The sequence below is a fragment of the Loxodonta africana genome, chromosome 12 (genome assembly GCF_030014295.1).
Source record: "Loxodonta africana isolate mLoxAfr1 chromosome 12, mLoxAfr1.hap2, whole genome shotgun sequence".
Lineage (NCBI taxonomy): Eukaryota > Metazoa > Chordata > Mammalia > Proboscidea > Elephantidae > Loxodonta > Loxodonta africana.
Window position 1 is genome coordinate 47,312,751 of NC_087353.1, and position 19,515 is coordinate 47,332,265.

Consider the following 19,515-nt stretch of genomic DNA (forward strand, 5'->3'; position numbering starts at 1 on the left):
AAAATGTGGTACATATATACAATGGAACACTACACAGTCAATAGGAGAAATGAAGTCTTGATATGTGCTATAATATGGATGGATCTTGAAGACATGCTGAGTGAAATAAGTCAATCACAAAAGGACAAATATGGTATGACCTCACTTATATAAAAAGATAAAAACAGGCAAATGTATGGAGACCAAAATTTCTTAGTGGTTACCAGGGATGGGAGGGAGGAGGAAGGATGGGGGGCTATTGCTTATGGAGTAATGAGTTTTAGTTTACGGTAATGGAAAAAAGTCATATTGAGTAAGGGTAGGGTTCTGTAGCTGATTAATGTAACTGCTGTCAATAAATTGAATAGGCAAAATGCATGTGATAGATATATTTACAATGATGACCAAAAAAAAGCAGTTTCTGAGGTTGCTTATGTACAACCAAACACCTCATGGAATTTGGTCCCTTGGTTTGTAGGTTTAGGGTCATGGTTTCATGGGACATCCCTGTTAACTGGCCTAATAAAATGTTCAGTGCTTCTGTTCTATCTCCTAGTTCATTGCATAGTGCCTTGGTTCTTAAATGCTTTCAAGCAGCCATCCTAGTCACAACAATGGGTCTCTATTCATCTGGATCAACAGAGGAAGAAGTAGAGTCAGGGATAGAAGAGGAAATGGAATGTATGGCTAATTGCCTCCATGAACAACTGCCTCCTTTGCCATCAGACCAGAAGAACTGGATGGTGCCTGGCTGCCATTACTGAGCATTTTGATCAAAGATACTGTAGAAGAATCCTGATCGAAAGAGGGAAAACACAGAACAGAATTTCAAATTCTCATGGAATCCAGTCTTTCAGGAGCCATGGAGACCAGATGAACTCCTGAAACTATTGCCCTAAGATAATCTTTGAACCTTAAACCAAAAATATCCTCTGAAGTCTTCTTAAAACCAAATAATAATTTAGCTTAACTAATTTTTTTTTTTTAGTAAACAATGCCTGCCTTCAGCACTGTGCTCTTTTAAGATCTATCTATATGGAACAACAGCACTTGAAAGGTCAGATAGGAAACTTAGGGGGCAGCTAGTTTATGCTAATGGGGGAGGAACAACTCAGGATGGTTGTACAACTTGAAGAATGTAATCAATATCACTGAATTGTACATGCAGAAATTGTTGAAATGGTGTATGTTCTGCTGTGTATATTCTCAACAGCAAAAAGAAAATGAATTACAAAAAAGTAAAACTTAAAATATTTCGAGGATAAAATTATAAACTCTCCAGTAACTGTATAAAGAATCTAGTTAGCTAGTTAAAATTTCAAATGCCTTTCACGAGATCTTTCACAAACAACTATTTTAAAAATAAATTCAGATGGAAGGGAATGTTTTCTCATGACTAGATGAAGTAATGTTTCAGGTGGAGTGAGTCCGTGACCAGCTGCATCAGAATCATGCTGGACACTTTAAAATACGAATTCATGTGTCCCTCCCCTTACCTACTGAATCATAATCCCAGAGGTTGGTTCTTATGCACACTTCAGGAGAGACCTACTAGTCTGTCTGCTGGATAACATGGGCACTGTTGGCTCTCATCAGGCAGCCTAGCAACAAGCTGGCTCAGCAGGGAGGCTGTCAGGCTTCTGGTAGAAACCACTGTTAACAAGGAAAACACCTCAGATTGGTGACACGGCTTTTTTCTTTTTTCCTAAATTTTATTTATTTTGTTGTTGTTGTTGAGTTGTTGAGTGGCTTGTTTCTTAAGCAAACAAGAGTGTAACTCTAATACAAAAACTCACAGTTTTCAAATCCGCCAGGTGATCCCTGCTCCCCCCAACTTCTTCAGATATATGTGAGGTAACAGGAGTCAGGATCCCTCTTCTGGAACACTCCCGATCAGGCATCCAGTCTTGTCAGGCTCAAGCTCAACTATCCATGCATTCCCAGCCACAGGCTCCCAGATCTGAGTCTCTGACTTTTTGTTTTGTGCCTGCATTGTGTGTTGCTGTAGTGTTTTTTGAGCCACATATCACTTGACAATCTTAAAGTTTGAAAACCACTGTTATTGTTGTTGTTAGGTGCCATCAAATAGGTTCCAACTCATAACGACCCTATACACAATAGAACGAAACATTGCCCTAACCTGCACCATCCTTACAATCGTTGCTATGCTTGAGCGCATTGTTGCAGCCACTGTGTCAATCCACTTCGTTGAGGGTCTCCCTCTTTTCCACTGACGCTGTATTTTGCCAAGCATGATGTCCTTCTCCAGGGACTGATCCCGTCTGACAACACATCCAAAGTATGTAAGATGCAGTCTCACCATGCCTGCTTCTAAGGAGCATTCTGACTGTACTTCTTCCAAGACAGATTTGTTCGCTCTTTTGGCAGTCCATGGTATATTCAATATTCTTCCCCAACGCCACAATTCAAAGGCATCAATTCTTCTTTGGTCTTCCTTATTCCTTGTCCAGCTTTCACGTGCACATGACGTGATTGAAAATACCATGGCTTGGGTCGGGCGCACCTTAGTCTTCAAGGTGACACCCCTGCTTTTCAACATTTTAAAGAGGTCCTCTGCAGCAGATTTACCCAATGCAATGCTTCTTTTGATTTCTTGACTGCTGCTTCCATAAGTGTTAATTGTGGATCCCAGTCAAATGAAATCCTTGGCAACTTCAATCTTTTCCCTGTTTATCATGATGTTGCTCATTGGTCCAGTTGTGAGGATTTTTGTTTTCTTTATGTTGAGGTGCAATGCATACTGAATGCTGTGGTCTTTGATCTTCATTAGTAAGTGCTTCAAGTCCTTTTCACTTTCAGCAAGCCAGGTTGTGTCATCTGCATAACACAGGTTGTTAATGAGTGTTCCTCCAATCCTGGTGCCCCGTTCTTCTTCATATAGTCCAGCTTCTCGGATTATTTGCTCAGCATATAGATTGAATAGGTATGGTGAAAGGATACAACCCTGACGCACACCTGAAAACCACTAGGCGTGTATTATTTAATATACTTACCAACGACTTGAAAGAAATAAACTCTTCATCAAAAACCACACCCCTACTCCCACAGACAGCATTACGTTACTTTAGGTAGTTTAAGAGTCATATACCCGTTGCCATCGAGTCAATTCCAACTCATAGAGACCCTATAGGACAGAGTAGAACTGCCTCATAGGGTTTCCAAGGAGCCGCTGGTGGATTCAAACTGCCAACCTTTTGGTTAGCAGCCAAGCTCTTAACCACTGTGCCACCAGGGCTCCATAAGAGTCATAGCAATGGTAATAAATTCCAGGAATTTTGTTTATAATTTTGAATTAATTAAAGTATATTTAAATTAGATGCTTCCTTAAGATGTCATTATCGCTAAAACTTAATATATAGAAAAAGTTTAAGCATGTGTGTTGACTCTATGATCTCAATTTAATATACTTACAGCGCCAGTTTCTATGGCTTTTGAATGGGATTCTCTTTTTGCCAGTTAATGTAGCATGATAAAATTGCAGAAATATTTCTTGAGTAACTCCTTGATGACCTAAGTCAAAAAGTCAAGTAAGTGAAAATTTTGGGGTCGGGTCAACAAACTAAAACTCTCTCATATGGGATAAAACCATGTGCACCATTATTTGTAATACTGGATTCTGAAAATCACATTTGTGAGAAAAATCTAACAGAATCAGAGCAGAGCTAGAAGACGATAAAGTAATAGTTAGAATGGCAAACAGTTGAAGGACAGCACAACAATCAGAACTCTTCGGTCTACGTAGAAAAACAAAGGCAGAGATGAGAAGTGACCTAAGTCTGTAAAGAGTCCCTGGGTGGTGCAAAGAGTTAACAAGCTCTGCTGCTAATCAAAAGGTTGGAAGTTCAAGTCCTCCCAGAGGTGCCTGAAAGAAAAGCCTGACAATCTACTTCAGAAAAATCAGCCACTGAAAACCCTATGGAGCACAGTTCTACTCTAACACACATGGAGTCACCATGAGTTGGAATTGATTCAACAGCAACTGGTTTTTAAGTCTGTAAATAATAAAAGGATGAAAAAGGTACACATGAAGTTGTTCACTAAATCCTGAAATCATAGAATGAGGGGTTATTCCTAAAACAACTAAGTAAGTTTATGCCAATTAGATAGAAATATACTTTCACATAAAAAGTAGAACTCGTATCATCCTAAGCGGTGATACAGTAGATTTTTTTAAAGTTAAGATAAACTAACGACTGATAGTGTCCTAGTGAAGTGTAAAGAGTGAGTAGTTACATGTGATCAAATTGACAGTGGCAACTCAAAAGATTAGGTAGGAAATTCAGGCAGTGAGTTTATGTTAAAGGGAGAGGAACAACTCAGAAAAGGAGGGTGATAATGGTTACGTAACTAAAAGAATGTAATCAATGTCACTGAATCGTACATGTAGAAACTTGAATTTGTATATGTTCTGCTGTGTGTATTCTCAACAACAAAAATTAATTACATTAAAAAATGATAGAAAAGAACAGAAAATTTAAACGAAGGTTTAAGGCAGAAATTGCAAAATAGAGAGTGCCAAGCACCTGACCTTTGAACCATCCAGGAGGACAGCCAAGACCTTCCACCATTTGTCTGGAGATAAAATGCTGAGTTTGACGGGCCATGCAACTGACCCAATGTGATAATCATTATGATTTGGGGAGACAAAAAAAGAGATGGATAGTGAAGAATGACTGATTAGTGAAGGAACAACTGAAACTTGTGCCGTGGCTAAAAAACAACTGAGAAGAAAATTTGTACACAGTGTTGTAAATTGTATCATATGCATGAAAGCTAAATTTTTCTTAAAATATTTGCAGTGAGTCACTTCTCGTGTTATTCTGAGATAAGCATGTCTCAGTGGCTTCCAAGGCCTTGCATAATCTATGCTCCACCTTCTGAGGTCATCTCCTATCATGTTTCAATATGCTCTATGTCAGCCATACTGGTCTCCTTGCCATTCCTCCAGCACATCAGCCTTTTCCTGCCTGCCTTCACCCGTACTGCTCCCACTGCCTGGGTGCTCTTCTCCCACATGTAGCCACGGCTTGTTCCCTCTCTTCACTGAAGGCTCTGTGGAAATGTCCTTTCAGAGAGGCCTTCCCTGACTATCCCATCAAAAATAGCACCTCTCTGTCCTTGTTGGCACCTTACCTTCTTTTTCTTTTTAAGACTTAATAACACCAGACATAGTGTATGTGTATTTGCTTTTCATCTGTCTCCCCTACCAGAATGTAAGAAAGCTCTGTGTGGGGCAAGGACTTTATATCCTGAGTCTATATAACAATGTCTGGCATAGAACATGTATTCAGAAAATACTTGTGGAACAAATGGAGGATGAATCAGGTTGAGTTTTGGACTACTCCTTATGCTGGATGGTCCTTGAATTGAAGCAATGGTTAAATATAGGCCGTGCCTCAACAGCTAGTGACCAGCACTTGGATTCTAAGTACAAGAGATACTGCTGCCTGTCCTGAAAAAGAACCAGGGTCTATGATAAATTCAATGAACAGGTGACTCTGCTCCTTAAGAACTCTCATTCCACAAATTTTGAACAGTCCAAAGTCCACGCCAAGATCTCTGAGTTCTCAAGGAACATTCTTGTTTTTCCTGTTTTTATCACCTTAATTCAGTTTTGGCATCATCTTGTCCTCTCGTGCCCAGTTTCTCTTCTGCACCAGTTGACCCACATGTGGAAATTTCCCTTAGTGTTCACAAAAATTCATGCGGGTAACTAGTGTTTCAGTCAACTTGACTGAAGTTTTAGGCAAGTAGAGAGGGAAAGTCCGCTTATTGGGGGGAAGTATTATATCACACACACACAAAAAAAAATCACAGCAACACAAATAACTTTAGGAGAATGCTAAACAGCCTTATTCACTAAAACCTTTCTGCCACTCATCATCGGAGACTTTTTATCATTGGTAAATCCACTCCTACGGCTTCTCTGCGTCTTTCGCTTCACATGCTGGCCCTCAATCTCTCTCTCACATTGTCTTCGGCCTAAAGTCTTCTCTGTCTTCCTTTAGTTCCTACTTTCAAACTCAGCTCTGAGATTTACTGCATACCCAAATTAATCAAGGTGCTCAGCAGGGGAAAACACAGCTTCTTTCCTACCGTCCACCCTCAAAAGATACGCACAGTTGTGAATATTTTTTTCCTTGGTTGCGTTTTATGATTACGTCCATTCTGGAACTTAGGGAGTAAGATGAGGGCCGGCCGCCAAACCCCATCCAGCTAGGCGCAGCCTGGGCACCGCCCCCGCCGCCCACTCAGACGTCCTCCCTCGCCATCTACAGCCCTAGCTCTTCGGGCAGGGGCGGGGAGGGGCTGAGAAGCAAGTCGCGCGCGCACGCATACGCGCGAAGCCCCACCCCACGGTGACGTCTTGAGATGCGACGCGTCGCATCGCGACGCAGTGCAAATCGGGAAAAGGGCATGAACGGGGCTGGCTTCCGTCGGGGTAGCGAAAGCTGGTTGTTCTTGGGGTTGGGGAAGATGGGCCTTCGGCTAGAAGGCCGGCCTTAGTGAAGCGCGCCCGATACCACGGTGAGTTCGGGGTTGGGAAGGGAAGTCGGCCGCAGTGAGCTCCTTTTCCTCCCGCCAGCTACTGGTCACTCGGAAGACAAACACTGTCCACGGAGAGGGTTAGGACAGCCCCGAAACATAAAACCAGCTTTTGGAGGAAGGGCCCAACCTCAGCTTTTTCCGCTGCCCGCATAGGAATGCTCAGTGAGTTTCGTGTGGACTCAGATTTTCTTGTCCGAGAAGGTGGCCTTGACCATTTCTCCTCCCTTCTGGACACCCAGACCCTACTTTGACCTCCCTCCTCTTGCTTCCGTTTTCCGGTTTTTTGCTGTCTACAATCCCAGGCCTTATTACAGCCCCTCGGTGTTTCCCAATCCCTACTTTGGCCCAGTCACGCTTGCTTTCAGTCAAGTGCCAAGTATGGCTGAAGACTGTAAGCTCATCAGAGTTATAACTATGACTTCCCCAAAGACAGCTATTTTTTCTTAAAATGTGTCTTGTATCCTAGAGTTGTTGGGCAAGTTAATTTCATCTCAGCTTCATCTTGGAAATTAACAGAACTCTAAACTGCAGTGGTACGTATTTATATATAAAGCTATAGACCACACTCCTGGGTTTATTTCTTGCCTCCAATTCATTCTGCGACCTTGTAACAAGCCATTTAATTACTAACGAAACATGTACCTGACTCACAGAGTTGTTGCGGAATCTGAGGAAATTAACATGTCTTAAGAGTGCTGAGGGTTTCACATGAAAGGGATGCCGAACTAAAGGATGCTACTCTTTCTGAATCTGCAAGCATCTTTAATTTTGTGTGTATCTTGCTGCAACCATTAAAATGTCAAGTGAAATTTGTTAAGGAAGTGTTCCCATTCTAGGCTTGTTCTGCAGCTTTGCTAGCTAAGCAGTTTTTCATTTCGACAGAATCTGTTTAAGATTCATGGATGAATGTCATTCATGATGGATTTTCAGTTTCTTACGACTTCACAGTATTTGAGCCAGTTTATCTGACAGGTAATGTAGGTTGTGCTGTCTTTATCATGTTGGTACAGCTGCCTTGAAATGTGTATTCCTTTTCTTGTGACACATTAAAATTAGATAGTAAGGATCCTGTAATAGTTAAAAAAAAAAAAAAAAGCTAACATCATTGAAATTATGCACATAGGTGTGTATTGTATTTTTTGAAAAGACTGCAGGAGAAAAACTAACAAAACTCCTTTAAAGATGTGTTATTAGCATTTTATATACTTAAACTTTATTAATCATTATGGGCATTTGTTTGTAAATGTGAACATAATGGGACAGAACTAAAATGACTTATAAAGTAAAAAAGCCGTATCAGATTTTTTTCCATACAATGTCCAGCATATTTTATTACGAAGTTTTTCTACATGAAAATGCACTCATTTTTATAGAGGTCAAAGGAAAGACATTCATGAAAATGTGAGTTGCTACTAAGTTTAAATATAATTAAGGAAGCATTTAAAAATATCTTGTTTACTGTTCCATTTACCTATTGCTGTGTAACAAATCACTCCAAAGCATAGTGGTTTGAAAGTACACTTTATTATTACCTAACATGTTTCTCTGGGCTGACTGGACTCAGCTGGGTGGTTCTTACACATTTGTAGTGAGATGAGCAGCTGGGGTTTGGAGTCTGAAAACTGGGCTGAACATCCAAGATGGCTGACCTACATGGATAGCAGTTGATGTTGGCTGGGATTTCAGCTAGGAATGTCAACTGGAGTGCTTACATGTAGTCTTTTTATGTGGCTTGGACTTCTCACAGCATGACAGTTGGGTTCCAGGAGCAAATGCTTTAAGATGCAGGAAGTGGAAACTGCCAGCCTCTTAAAGTCTGGACCAAGAAATTGACACTGTTATTTCCAACATACTCTGTTGGTCAGACCAATCAAAGAGCCCTCCACCAAATGATAAACTCCTACCTTTTAATGGGAAGAACGTTAAAGAATTTGTGTCCATCCTTAAAAAACCAAACCCATTGCCATCAATTCGATTCCGACTCATAGCGTGGCCATCCTTAGCCTATCATAATTATGAAAAAGTTGTATTGGGCTAATGTTTGGATTTATATAGTAGATGCAGAATAAAGTACTTTTCCACTGACTTTAACTGTAATGCGTTATACCTTCATGGCATGTTACAATATTCAGAGCATTTTTATGTATATATTAATTTGTTACCTACAATAACCCTATAGAAGGAGATGGCATCATTCCCCTTTTGCAGATGAAAGTAACTGAGGATTGGTGGTGGTGGTGGTAGTGTTGGGGAGGATTTAAGGAATTTGCGCAAAGTTATATGATTAGTATGAAACTAAGACTTACATTTCCATAATACTAAATTTATTATTGGTAAATGATGAGGTCTGGGCATCAGTATTTTAAAATTCTCCAGGTGATTCTAATGTACAGCAAGGATTGAGAACTAGTTTTTTTTTTTTTTTTAATGCATAGTAAGCTGCTAACTGAAAGGTTGAATGTTCAGACTCACCAGCTTCTTCGCAGGAGATGTGGCAGTCTGCTTCTGTAAAGATTACACCTTTGGGAGCCCTATGGGGCAGTTCTGCTCTGTCCTGTAGGGTTGCTGTGAGTTGGAATCGACTTGGCAGCAGTGGGTTTGTTTTGTTTCCTTTGTTTTAAGCATGATCTGGTTCCGTACTCATCGGTTTTGTATCTGTTAAAAAAAAAAAGTGAAGCAGATAATGATGAAGAGGAGATAAGAAATAGATTACGGTTATAAATATAAAAAAAATGTATAAATGTAGTAGACATCTATTCTGGGAAACAGTTATCCTTCTGTTTGTTTTTGGGAATGGTCTTTAATAAAATAACAGATTCTGCAATAGTTTGTTAGTGCCTGTTTATGGTGCTAAGCATATTGTACTTTGTTTTATATTAATACTGTGTACTTATATTTCATCTTAAGAGGTAGAAACTTTCTTAGGAGATACATTCTTTGTGTTCTCTAAAGCTCCCAACGCTGCACCTTGTGTATAAACCAAAAAACTCGTTGCCGTTGAGTCGATTTCAACTCATAGCGACAGGGCAGAACTACCCCATAGGGTTTCCAAGGAGCGGCTGGTGGATTTGAACTGCCGACCTTTTAGTTAGCACCCAAGCTCTTAACCACTGCACCACCAGTGCTCCAAGAGGTAGAAACTGTTAGGAGATAACATTCTTTGTAGCTCCCAATGCTGGACCTTGTGTATAGTAACCAGTAAGCCAGTTGCCATCTAGTCGATTCTGCATGGCAGCTGCATGGTGTCAGAGTAGAATTGTGCTCCATAGTATTTTCAGTGGCTGATTTTTCAGAAGTAGATTGCCAGGTCTTTCCTCTGAGGTGCCTGTGGGTGGCCTGGACCCTCCAAACATTCAGTAAGCAGCCTAGTGTGCTCACCATTTGCACTACCCAGGGACTCCTTGTGTATAGCAGATATTCTAAGTGTTTACCAAGTTGAAGCCAGTTTGTAAAATCACTCTTTAGAGTTAGGGGTAGTTATTTTACACACACACTCTCTTTTTAAGCACTGTAAGAACTTTGTAAAAGTTCCTTGGAATTTTTTCTTTCCTTGGTTTCCATAGTATTGTACTTTTCTGGTTTTCCTTCATTCTAGTAGCTCCTTCTGTTTCCCTTTATTGGATCATGCCTCCTTTGGACCCACCATTCTGGGCCCTTCAAGTACTTTGTCAGCTCTAGACAAATAAGAACTCATATCCTGGGTGATCCATTCTCCTGATTTTAATTACTAGTGTAAATGATGTCCATATTTTTAAAACTATTATACACTTTTTTGTGGTACATACATACAGTAGAACACTGTTCAGCCAGTGGGAGAAATGAAGTCTTGATACATGTTGCCATATGCATGGAGCTTGAGGACATTATGCTGAGTGAAATAAGTCAGTCACAAAAGGACAAATATTGTGTGACCTCACTTATATAAAAAGATGGGGAAAGGCAAATATATAGAGACCAAAGTTTATTAGTGGTTACCAGGGTTGGGGGAGAGGGGGAAAAATGAGGGTTATTGCTTATAGAGTACTGAGTTTCAGTCTATGGCGATGGAAAAATCACATTGGCTAAGGTAGGGCTGCACAGCCGATCATTTTAAGTGTTGTCAAGAAGTTGTACACCTGTAAAAAGTTGAATCGGCAAAAGCTGTGTGATAGATATTTACAACAGTTTTTTAAAAAGCTGCTGCTGAGGCTGCTTAGGTACAGCCAAGCATCTTATGTGATTTGGTTCCTTGGTTTGAAGGTTTAGGGTCATGGTTTCATGGGACATACCAGTTAATTGGCCTAATAAGGTGTTTAGTGCTTCTTTTCTACCTCCTAGTACACTGTGTAGTGCTTGGGGTCTTAAAAGAATGCAGGAGGCCGCCCAAGGCCTATTCCTATTCACCTGGACCAACAGAAGAAGGAGGAGAGTCAGGAATAGGAGGAGGATATGGAATGCGTGGCTAATTGCCTCTGTGAACAACTGTCTCCTTTGCCGTGAAACCAGAAGAACTGGATGCTGCGTGGCGGCCTTTACTGAACATTTTGATCGAAGAGTCTGTGGAAGAATCCTGATCAAAAGGGGGGAAATATAGAACAGAATTTCAAATTCTTTTGGACTCTAGACTTCTTGGATCCATGGAGGCTTGACAAACCCCCAAAACTATTGCCCTGAGATAATCTCTAAACATTAAACCAAAAATATCCCCTAAGGTCTTCTTAAAACCAAGCAATGGCTTATCTTAACTAGTAGAGAGTGTCTGTCTTAAGCATTGTGCTCCTTTAAGATATATCTCTGGGAACAAATTGCAACAGCAACTCAAAAGATTAGATAGGAACTTTAGAGGGCAATGAGTTTATGTTAATGGAGGAGGAACAATTCAGAAAAGGAGGGTGAGAATGGTTGCACAACTCGAAGAGCATAATCGATGTCACTAAATTGTACGTTTAGAGACTTGAATTGGTTGGTGTGCATTTTGCTGTGCCAATTCTCAATAGCCACAAAATAAATAAAATTAAGAAAAACTGTTGTACACATTTTAAAACATACATTAAAGCAAAGTAACTAGGATTATTTTAAAACAAATTCTATGCTATGTATCTTTTCAGTGTCAGTACTTCATTATCTTCCAAAACAATAGAGATTATCAAAATTAACATCAGTGCATTAATAGTTGATATACATTTTAATATCTGGTATCTTTAGACCTGGTCTCTAATTACATTTGTATCGCCCTATCATGACATCTTTCTTTAGATGTTGTTCCTTCAGCATATAGTCAGCATGTTCAGAATTGAATTACCTACTTTTCTGTAAATCAGTGGTTCTTAATTGGGGCTGATTTTGCCCTCAGGGACATTTGGAAAAGTCTGGAGAAATTTTTGGTAGTCACAACTAGGGATGTGTTGCTAAGGGTATCTAGTGGGTAGAGAACAGGAATGCTGCTAAACGCCTTGCAATGCATGGGCATCCTCCCACATCGAAGTTTTAAGTCCAAAGTGTCAGTAGTGCTGGGAAGCCCTGCTGTAAATTAATTAAAATTTTAAACCACAGTGTTCTTTTTTTGTTAACAGCACTACCATTCTTCACATTTCTCAGGGTAGAAAATTGTGTGTGTGTGTGTGTGAGAGAGAGAGAGAGAGAGAGAGAGAAGATATTCTGCAGACCAAAGCGTTGTTTCTGCTTTTTTGTGTTTTCTGCAGTGGCCTCGCAATTCATTTCTATAGTGTCATTCCCTTGTCCCATCTTTCCTAATAATCTGTCTTGCATATCCCCAATTGTCTTCCTTAAGATATTCTTTTTCTGTCTTATTGCCTGGTCAATCAAATATAAACAATTCAGATGACTTCGGAAGTACTCTATAATATGAGCCCATCTCACCTCCCTAATTTCATTGTTATTTTTAGCCAACAGTTGTTAAATGTTGTGGTGCAGTGGTTAAAGCGTTCAACTGCTAATCAAAAGGTTGTTGATTCAAAACTCCCAGCGGCTCTGCAGGAGAAAGATGTGGCAGTCTGCTTCCGTAAAGATTTACAGCTTTGGAAACCCTATGGGGTTGCTGTGAGTCAAAATCAACTCGATGCAGTGGATTTTTTTGGTGGGTCTGTGTGAAGACCATTGAGGTAGAAGCCAGGGATATAAAGACATGCTAGTGTATTCTCTTGGCCCAATTGATTATTTCCCAGTAATCCTGTAGTATTCCTTACTTTTTCATTGCCCTCCCGTTACTAATTTCTAATTTTGTGCCTTTGTTCATAATATCTCCCTCTTCTGAATGCCCTTCACACCTTCTTCTTAGCTAAATCCTATCCTTAGAGCCAGTTTTGTCCCTGTCTTCATCACATCATCACGAGCACTGCCTGCTTATGAAGCACGAGAGTCTTAAAACCTAGTTATTGTCATTTGGTCCAAATCCTGTACTGTAGGGTCACTATGAGTCAGAATCGACAAGGCGGCACTGGGTTTGGTTGGGTTTTGGATACTGTACTAAAGGTACAATATAGACAGCAAGCTGTTCTGGATTGAACTGTGCCCCCCAAAAATATGTGTTGTAAATCCTAACCTCTGTGTCTGTGATTATAATCCCACTTGGGAATGGGCTCTTTGTTATGCTAATGAGACAGGATAAGTGTAGGGTATGTTTTGAGTCTATTTGTTTTGAGGTATAAAAGATGTTAAACAAGCAAACTAGAGAAGCAAAGATGGGGGAAGATACATGCCAAGCCACATGAAGGATCACCAAGGAGTCAAGGAATAAAGACCTTCCTTCCAGAGCTGACAAAAGGAGAGCCTTCCCTTAGAGCCGGCACACTGAATTCAGATTTCTAGCCACCTGAACTGTGGGAAAAAAATTTCTTTTTGTTAAAGCTGCCCATTTGTGATATTTCTGTTATAGCAGCACTGGATAACTAAGACACAAGTACTATAGGATTTAGACCAAGAAATGAACCACAAGAATTGGGACCGTCAAGGATGAAAGAGATGGAATTTAAGTTGGCTCCTGAAGGAAGAGAAGCCAGCACAGAAGAGAGTGTGTTCTGGGCTGGGAGGAACTTCATCTTTCTAGCTACACTGATTTTTCTTCTCCTTATGACTTCCCAGTGACTGGAGTCACATACTAATGTATAGTTTAGCAACTAATTGTTAGCTTATTATTTAATGAGCACTGTTAGTAACTAGTCCTGGTGATTAGACTAAGACGTTTGAGATCAGAAGCCCTGTCATACATAGTCTCTATACTATTAGAGCAGTGCTACTCAAAGCCAGTCTCTGAACTGTTTGTTATGGTCAGTGATGAGATAAGGGGCTTGCGCCAGAATATAAATAAGCACCCTGCTGTCTTCATCAAGAAAGTCTTGCTGTTATACAAAGGTCAGTGTGCATAATTGACTTAATTCTGTCACAAACTTCTTATTTATTATAGGCCGGTAACAGTTCTCCATCGAGCTACCGGTATGTGGATCATACTTTGAGCAACATTGCTGTAGCACAGGACTTTCATATTTTTTTATTCTAACCTATAGTATGAAATATATTTCTGCCCAGTGTTACATGTATATACATCTATAGACACATACACCAGAAACTGATTTCAATCCATCTCATTGAGGGTCTTTTTCTTTTTCACTTACCCTCTACCAAGCAAGATGTCGTTCTCCGGGAGCTGATCCCGCCTGATTGCATGTCCAAAGTATGTGAGATGCAGTCTTGCCGTCCTTGCTTCTAAGGAGCATTCTGGTTGTACTTCTTCCAAAACAGATTTGTTTGTTCTTTTGGCAGTCCATGGTATATTCAGTATTCTTTGCCAATACCATAATTCAAAGGCATCAGTTCTTCTGTCTTTCTTATTCATCGTCCAGCTTTGGCATGTGTGGTAAGTGACTGAAACACCATGGCTTGGGTCAGGTGCACCTTGGTCTTCAAGGTGACATATTTGATTTTTAACACTTTAGAGACTTGTTTTGGAGCAGATTTGCCCAATGCAATGCATTCAGTATTTCTCAAGCTGAAAGAACTGAAGAAAAAATTCAAGCTGTGAGTTGCGATATTAAAGGATTCTATGGAGAAAATATTAAACGACGCAAAAAGCATCAAAAGAAGATGGAAGGAATACACAGAGTCACTATACCAAAAAGAATTGGTCAGTGTTCAGCCAGTTCAGGAGGTAGCATTTGATCAGGAACCCATGGTACTGAAGGAAGAAGTCCAAGCTGCACCGAAGGCATTGGCGAAAAACAAGGATCCAGAAATTGAAGGAATATCAATTGAGATGTTTCAACAAACAGATGCAGCACTGGAAGTGCTCACTCATCTATGCCAAGAAATTTGGAAGACAGCTACCTGGCCAACTGACTGGAAGAGATCCATATTTATGCCTATTCACAAGAAAGGAGATCCCACCAAATGTGGAAATTATCACACAATTTTATTAATATCACACGCAAGTAAACTTTTATTGAAGATCGTTCAGAAGCAGCTGCAGCAGTGTCAACAAGGAGCTGCCAGAAATTCAAGCTGGATTCAGAAGAGTATGTGGAACCAGAGGTATCATTGCTGATGCCAGATGAATCCTGGCTGAAAGCAGAGAATACCAGAAAGATCTTTACCGGTGTTTTATTGACTATGCAGAGGCGTTTGACTGCATGGATCATAACAAATTATGGATAACATTGGGAAGAATGGGAATTCTAGAACACTTAATTGTGCTCATGAGGAACCTGTACATCAAGAGGCAGTTGTTTGAACAGAACAAGGGGGTAATGTGTGGTTTAAAGTCAGGAAAGGTGTACATCAGGTTTGTATCCTTTCGCCATACCTATTTAATCTATATGCTGAGCAAATCTGAGATGCTGGACTGTATGAGGAATAAGGTGGTATCAGAATTGGAGGAAGACTCATTAACAACCTTTGACATGCAGATGACACAACTTTGCTTGCTGAAAATGAAGAGGACTTGAAGCACTTACTGATGAAGATCAGCGACTGCAGTATTCAGTATGGATTACACCTCAACATAAAACAAAAGTCCTCACAGCTGGACCAATAAACAACATCATGATAAACGGAGAAAAGATTGAAAATGTTAAGAATTTCGTTTTACTTGGATCCATAATCAACACCCATGGAAGCAGCAGTCAAGAAATCAAATAACGCTAGGAACATAGTATATTAAAGTCAGAAAATACCAGAAGCTTTTTCAGTGATTAATTTCTGAGAGAGTTGAGCCTTCTTAACACTTTAGCATTACTTTAAAACAGACTATTTCATCAATATTTACTTGTCTGTGGCATTTTAACTAGAATTAGAGTAGAGATTTAAGGTAGACAGAGGATGTAATGAGTACTGAAGAGGGGAAGATGGTAGGTGGCCAACAAAGACAGCACTTGCCTTCTTTCCAGCTTTGCCAAGGACTCAGCAGTGATTGGTGTAAAGCCCTAGTTAAGATAATCAGGACTGGTTTGAATGACTGCAAACCTCAACCTTTACTTTTCCTGTGTAATTCCTACTCTTTCTCTTTGGAAGGATCAGCAGGATGTTAGAGGGGTCAAGGGGGAGAGATTTTGAGAGAGAGAGAGAGATTTTATTTTTTGTTCATAGAAGAACTTCAATTTTTCTTGCATATAGTTAGTGTTTTTTTTACTTACAATCCTTTTAGAAGCATAGTGTAGTTTTAATGGGGCATGTATTATACTTAGTTCTAGATGTAAATAAGTAGATTCTAGAAATTATTTGCATTCTGTATTTATTGAACATTCTTGCGTAAGTATCAATGTGTTTGTTGCTGCTGCTGTTTTTTTTTGTTTTTGTTTTTACTGTTGCAGCCAACACAAGGAAACTGAATTCATTTAGTCACTCTGACCTTGATTTATTTTGTCAGTTTTATCTTGAGATTTCTTTAACAGCAAATGCAGCAGAATCACTTGTCAAAACTTTAAAATATTAAACTTCATGTAAATTTAAGTTGCATATGTATCCTTTTTTGCTTTCTCACCTGATTAGGGAAAAATACCTTTTATCTTCGCTTTGACTTATGCAGAAATGCATGTGATTGTAAAGGCTGAAATAGCAATTAAAACAATGCTGAAAGTATATTTAACAAGAGGCATCATTATTTGACAGCATAACTTAAAATATATAATTTTGTTAATGAAAATAGAAACAACTGTGGTCATGTGACAGACTAGAGATTATCAGAGAAGGTTGTTACTTATTTGAACTATTCTGAGAAATCAAATAAGGGCAGAAATGGTAATGTTAAAAAAGTATAATCTTTCTCTTAGAAACCCTTGCTAAAAACCTTCCTGACGTAATTTTATCCCTGTACTTTCCCTCCCTGTGTTTAATTATTATTTTTTTTTTTTTTGTAGTCCTACCTTTGTAATGTCTCTTGTATCTGCCTCCTTTCCATCTCCACTGCCCTAGTTCTGACCTTCATCATCTTTCCTTTGGATCGTTATAATACATAACTACTAGCATACTTCCTTTTCCAGCCCCTTAAAGCCTAACTTTATACTGTCATCAGTTTGGGTCACCTAACTCCCTTCTTCACAGCGCTACTATGGCTCCCTGATACCTTTAGAAAACAAAGTAAATGCTTTAGCATGACATTCAAGACCTTCCATTATCTGTTCATAGACTATTTTTTCAGGCTTCGCTGCTCAGGATATCCTCGTTCATTCTCTTTAAAGGCTGGTTCCCAAAGATGTTCTTTACTTTCTTGATTCTTTCCTTATACTGTTCCTCATCTGTGCCAAAAGACTTCTCCCACCAAGACTTAGATCAAATACTGTCTTTTCCATGATGCCTTCCAAGATCACCCTGTTGTTGTTACGTACTGTCCATTCAACTCCAACTAATAGCAACACTTTGTACAACAGAATGAAACGCTGCCCAGTCCCACGACATCCTCACATTTTTTGCTATGTTTGAGCCCATTGCTGTAGCCACTGTGTCAGTCCATCTCACTGAGGGTCTTCCTCTTTTTCGCTGACCCTCTGCTTTACCAAGCATGTTGTCCTCCAGGGACTGGCCCCTCTTGATAACATACCCACAGTGCATGAGATGAAATCTCACCGTCCTTGCTTCTAGGCAGCATTCTGGCTGTATCTCCTCCAAGACAGACTTGTTTGTTGTTCTGGGAGTCCATGATACACTGAGTTTTCTTCACCAACACCATAATTCAAAGGCATTGATTCTTCTTTGGTCTTTCTTAATCATTTCTCAATGCAGTTCGCATGCATATGAGGTGACGGAAAACGCCGTGGCTTGGGTCAGCTGCAACTTAGTCCTTAAAGTGACATCTTTGCTTTTTAACACTTTAAAGAGGTCTTCTGCAGCAGATTTGTCCAGTGCAATATGTCAGTTCATTTCTTGACTGCTATTTCTGTGGGCATTGATTGTGGGGTAAAATGAAATCATTGACAACTTCAGTATTTCTCCATGTATCATGATGTTGCTTATTGGTCCTTTTATGAAGATTTTTGTTTTCTTTATGTTGAGGTATAATCCATACTGAAGGCTGTAGTCTTTTTGGTCTTCATAAGTAAGTGCTTCAAGTCCTCTTCACTTCGAGTAAGCAAGGTTGTATCACCTGCATTATCACAGGGTGTTAGTGAGTCGTCTTCTAATCCTGAAGCCACATTCTTCTTCATATAGTCCAGCTTCTCAGATTATTTGCTCAGCTTACAGATTGAATAAGTATAGTGAAAGGATACAACCCTGATTTACACCTTTCCTGAAAGGATACAACCCTGACTCAGACCTATCCTGATTTTAAACCATGCACTATCCCTTGTTCTGTTCAAATGACTGCCTCTTGGTCTATGTACAGGTTCTGAATGAGCGTAATTGTTCTGGAATTCCCATCCTTTGCAGTGTTATCCATAATTTGTTATGATCCACACAGGTGAGTGCCTTCACATGGTCAGTAAAACACAGGTAAACATCTTTCTGGTATTCTCTGCATTCAGCCAGATTCACCTGACATCAGCAATGATATCCCTGATTCCGGGTCCTCTTCTGAATCCAGCTTGAATTTCTGGCAGTTCTCTGTCGATATACTGCTGCAACCATTTTTTAATAATCTTCAGCAAAATTTTACTTGCATGTGATATTAATGATATTGTTTGATGATTTATATATTCTGTGGAATCACCTTTCTTTGCAATGGGCACAGATATGGATCTCTTCCAGTTGGTTGGCCAGGTAGCTGTCTTCCAGATTTCTTGGCATAGATGAGTGAGCACTTCTAGCGTTATATCCATCTGTTGAAACATCTCAATTAGTATTCTGTCAGTTCCTGGAAAGAAAGACAATTCCAGGAAAGAAAGAAAAGACCAAAATGGATGTCAGAAGAGACTCTGAAACTTGTTCTTGAACTCAGAGTAGCTAAAACAAATGGAAGAAATGAAGTGAAAGAGCTGTACAGAGGAATTCAAACGGTGGCTCAAGAAGACAAAGTAAAGTATTATAATGAAATGTTCAGAGACCTGGTATTAGAAAACCAAAAGGGAGGAACATAATTATCATTTCTTAAGCTGAAAGAACTGAAGAATAAATTCAAGCCTGGAGTTAAAATATTGAAGGATCCTTTAGGGAAAATATTGAATAATGCAGAAAGCATCAAAAGAAGATGGAAGGAATACACAGAGTCACTATCAAAAAAAATTGGTCGATGTTCAGCCATTTCAGGAAGTAGCATATGATCAAGAATCAATGGTACTGAAAGAAGAAGTCCAAGCTGCACTGGAGGCATTGGTGAGAAACAAGGCTACAGGAATTGACAGAATACCAGGATCACTCTAGTCATACTTAATAAACCAAACCCATTGCCGTCAAGTCAATTCTAACTCACAGCGACACTACAGGACAGAGTATAACTGCCCCAAAGGGTTTCCAAGGAGCAGCTGGTGGACTTGAACTGTTGACCTTTTGGTTAGCAGCCTGAGCTTTTAACCACTTCGTCACCAGTCATACTTAATATTTCCG

The 19,515-nt window shown here is 39.7% G+C and overlaps 1 protein-coding gene across 6 annotated transcripts in view; it reads left to right on the top strand.

The window, feature by feature from the left end:
- The first annotated feature begins 6,392 nt into the window (after positions 1–6,392).
- The window catches only part of USP8 (ubiquitin specific peptidase 8), a 98,027-nt gene continuing 84,904 nt past the window's right edge, over positions 6,393–19,515 (top strand). For 2 of the 6 annotated variants that reach the window (XM_023539484.2, XM_064295198.1), the window contains exon 1: positions 6,394–6,528. The gene's annotated coding sequence lies outside the window, so the exon portion shown is untranslated. Of the gene's footprint in view, positions 7,083–19,515 lie in introns of all 6 variants that reach the window. The other 4 variants (XM_064295194.1, XM_064295197.1, XM_064295196.1 and 1 more) reach the window with 3 other exon arrangements.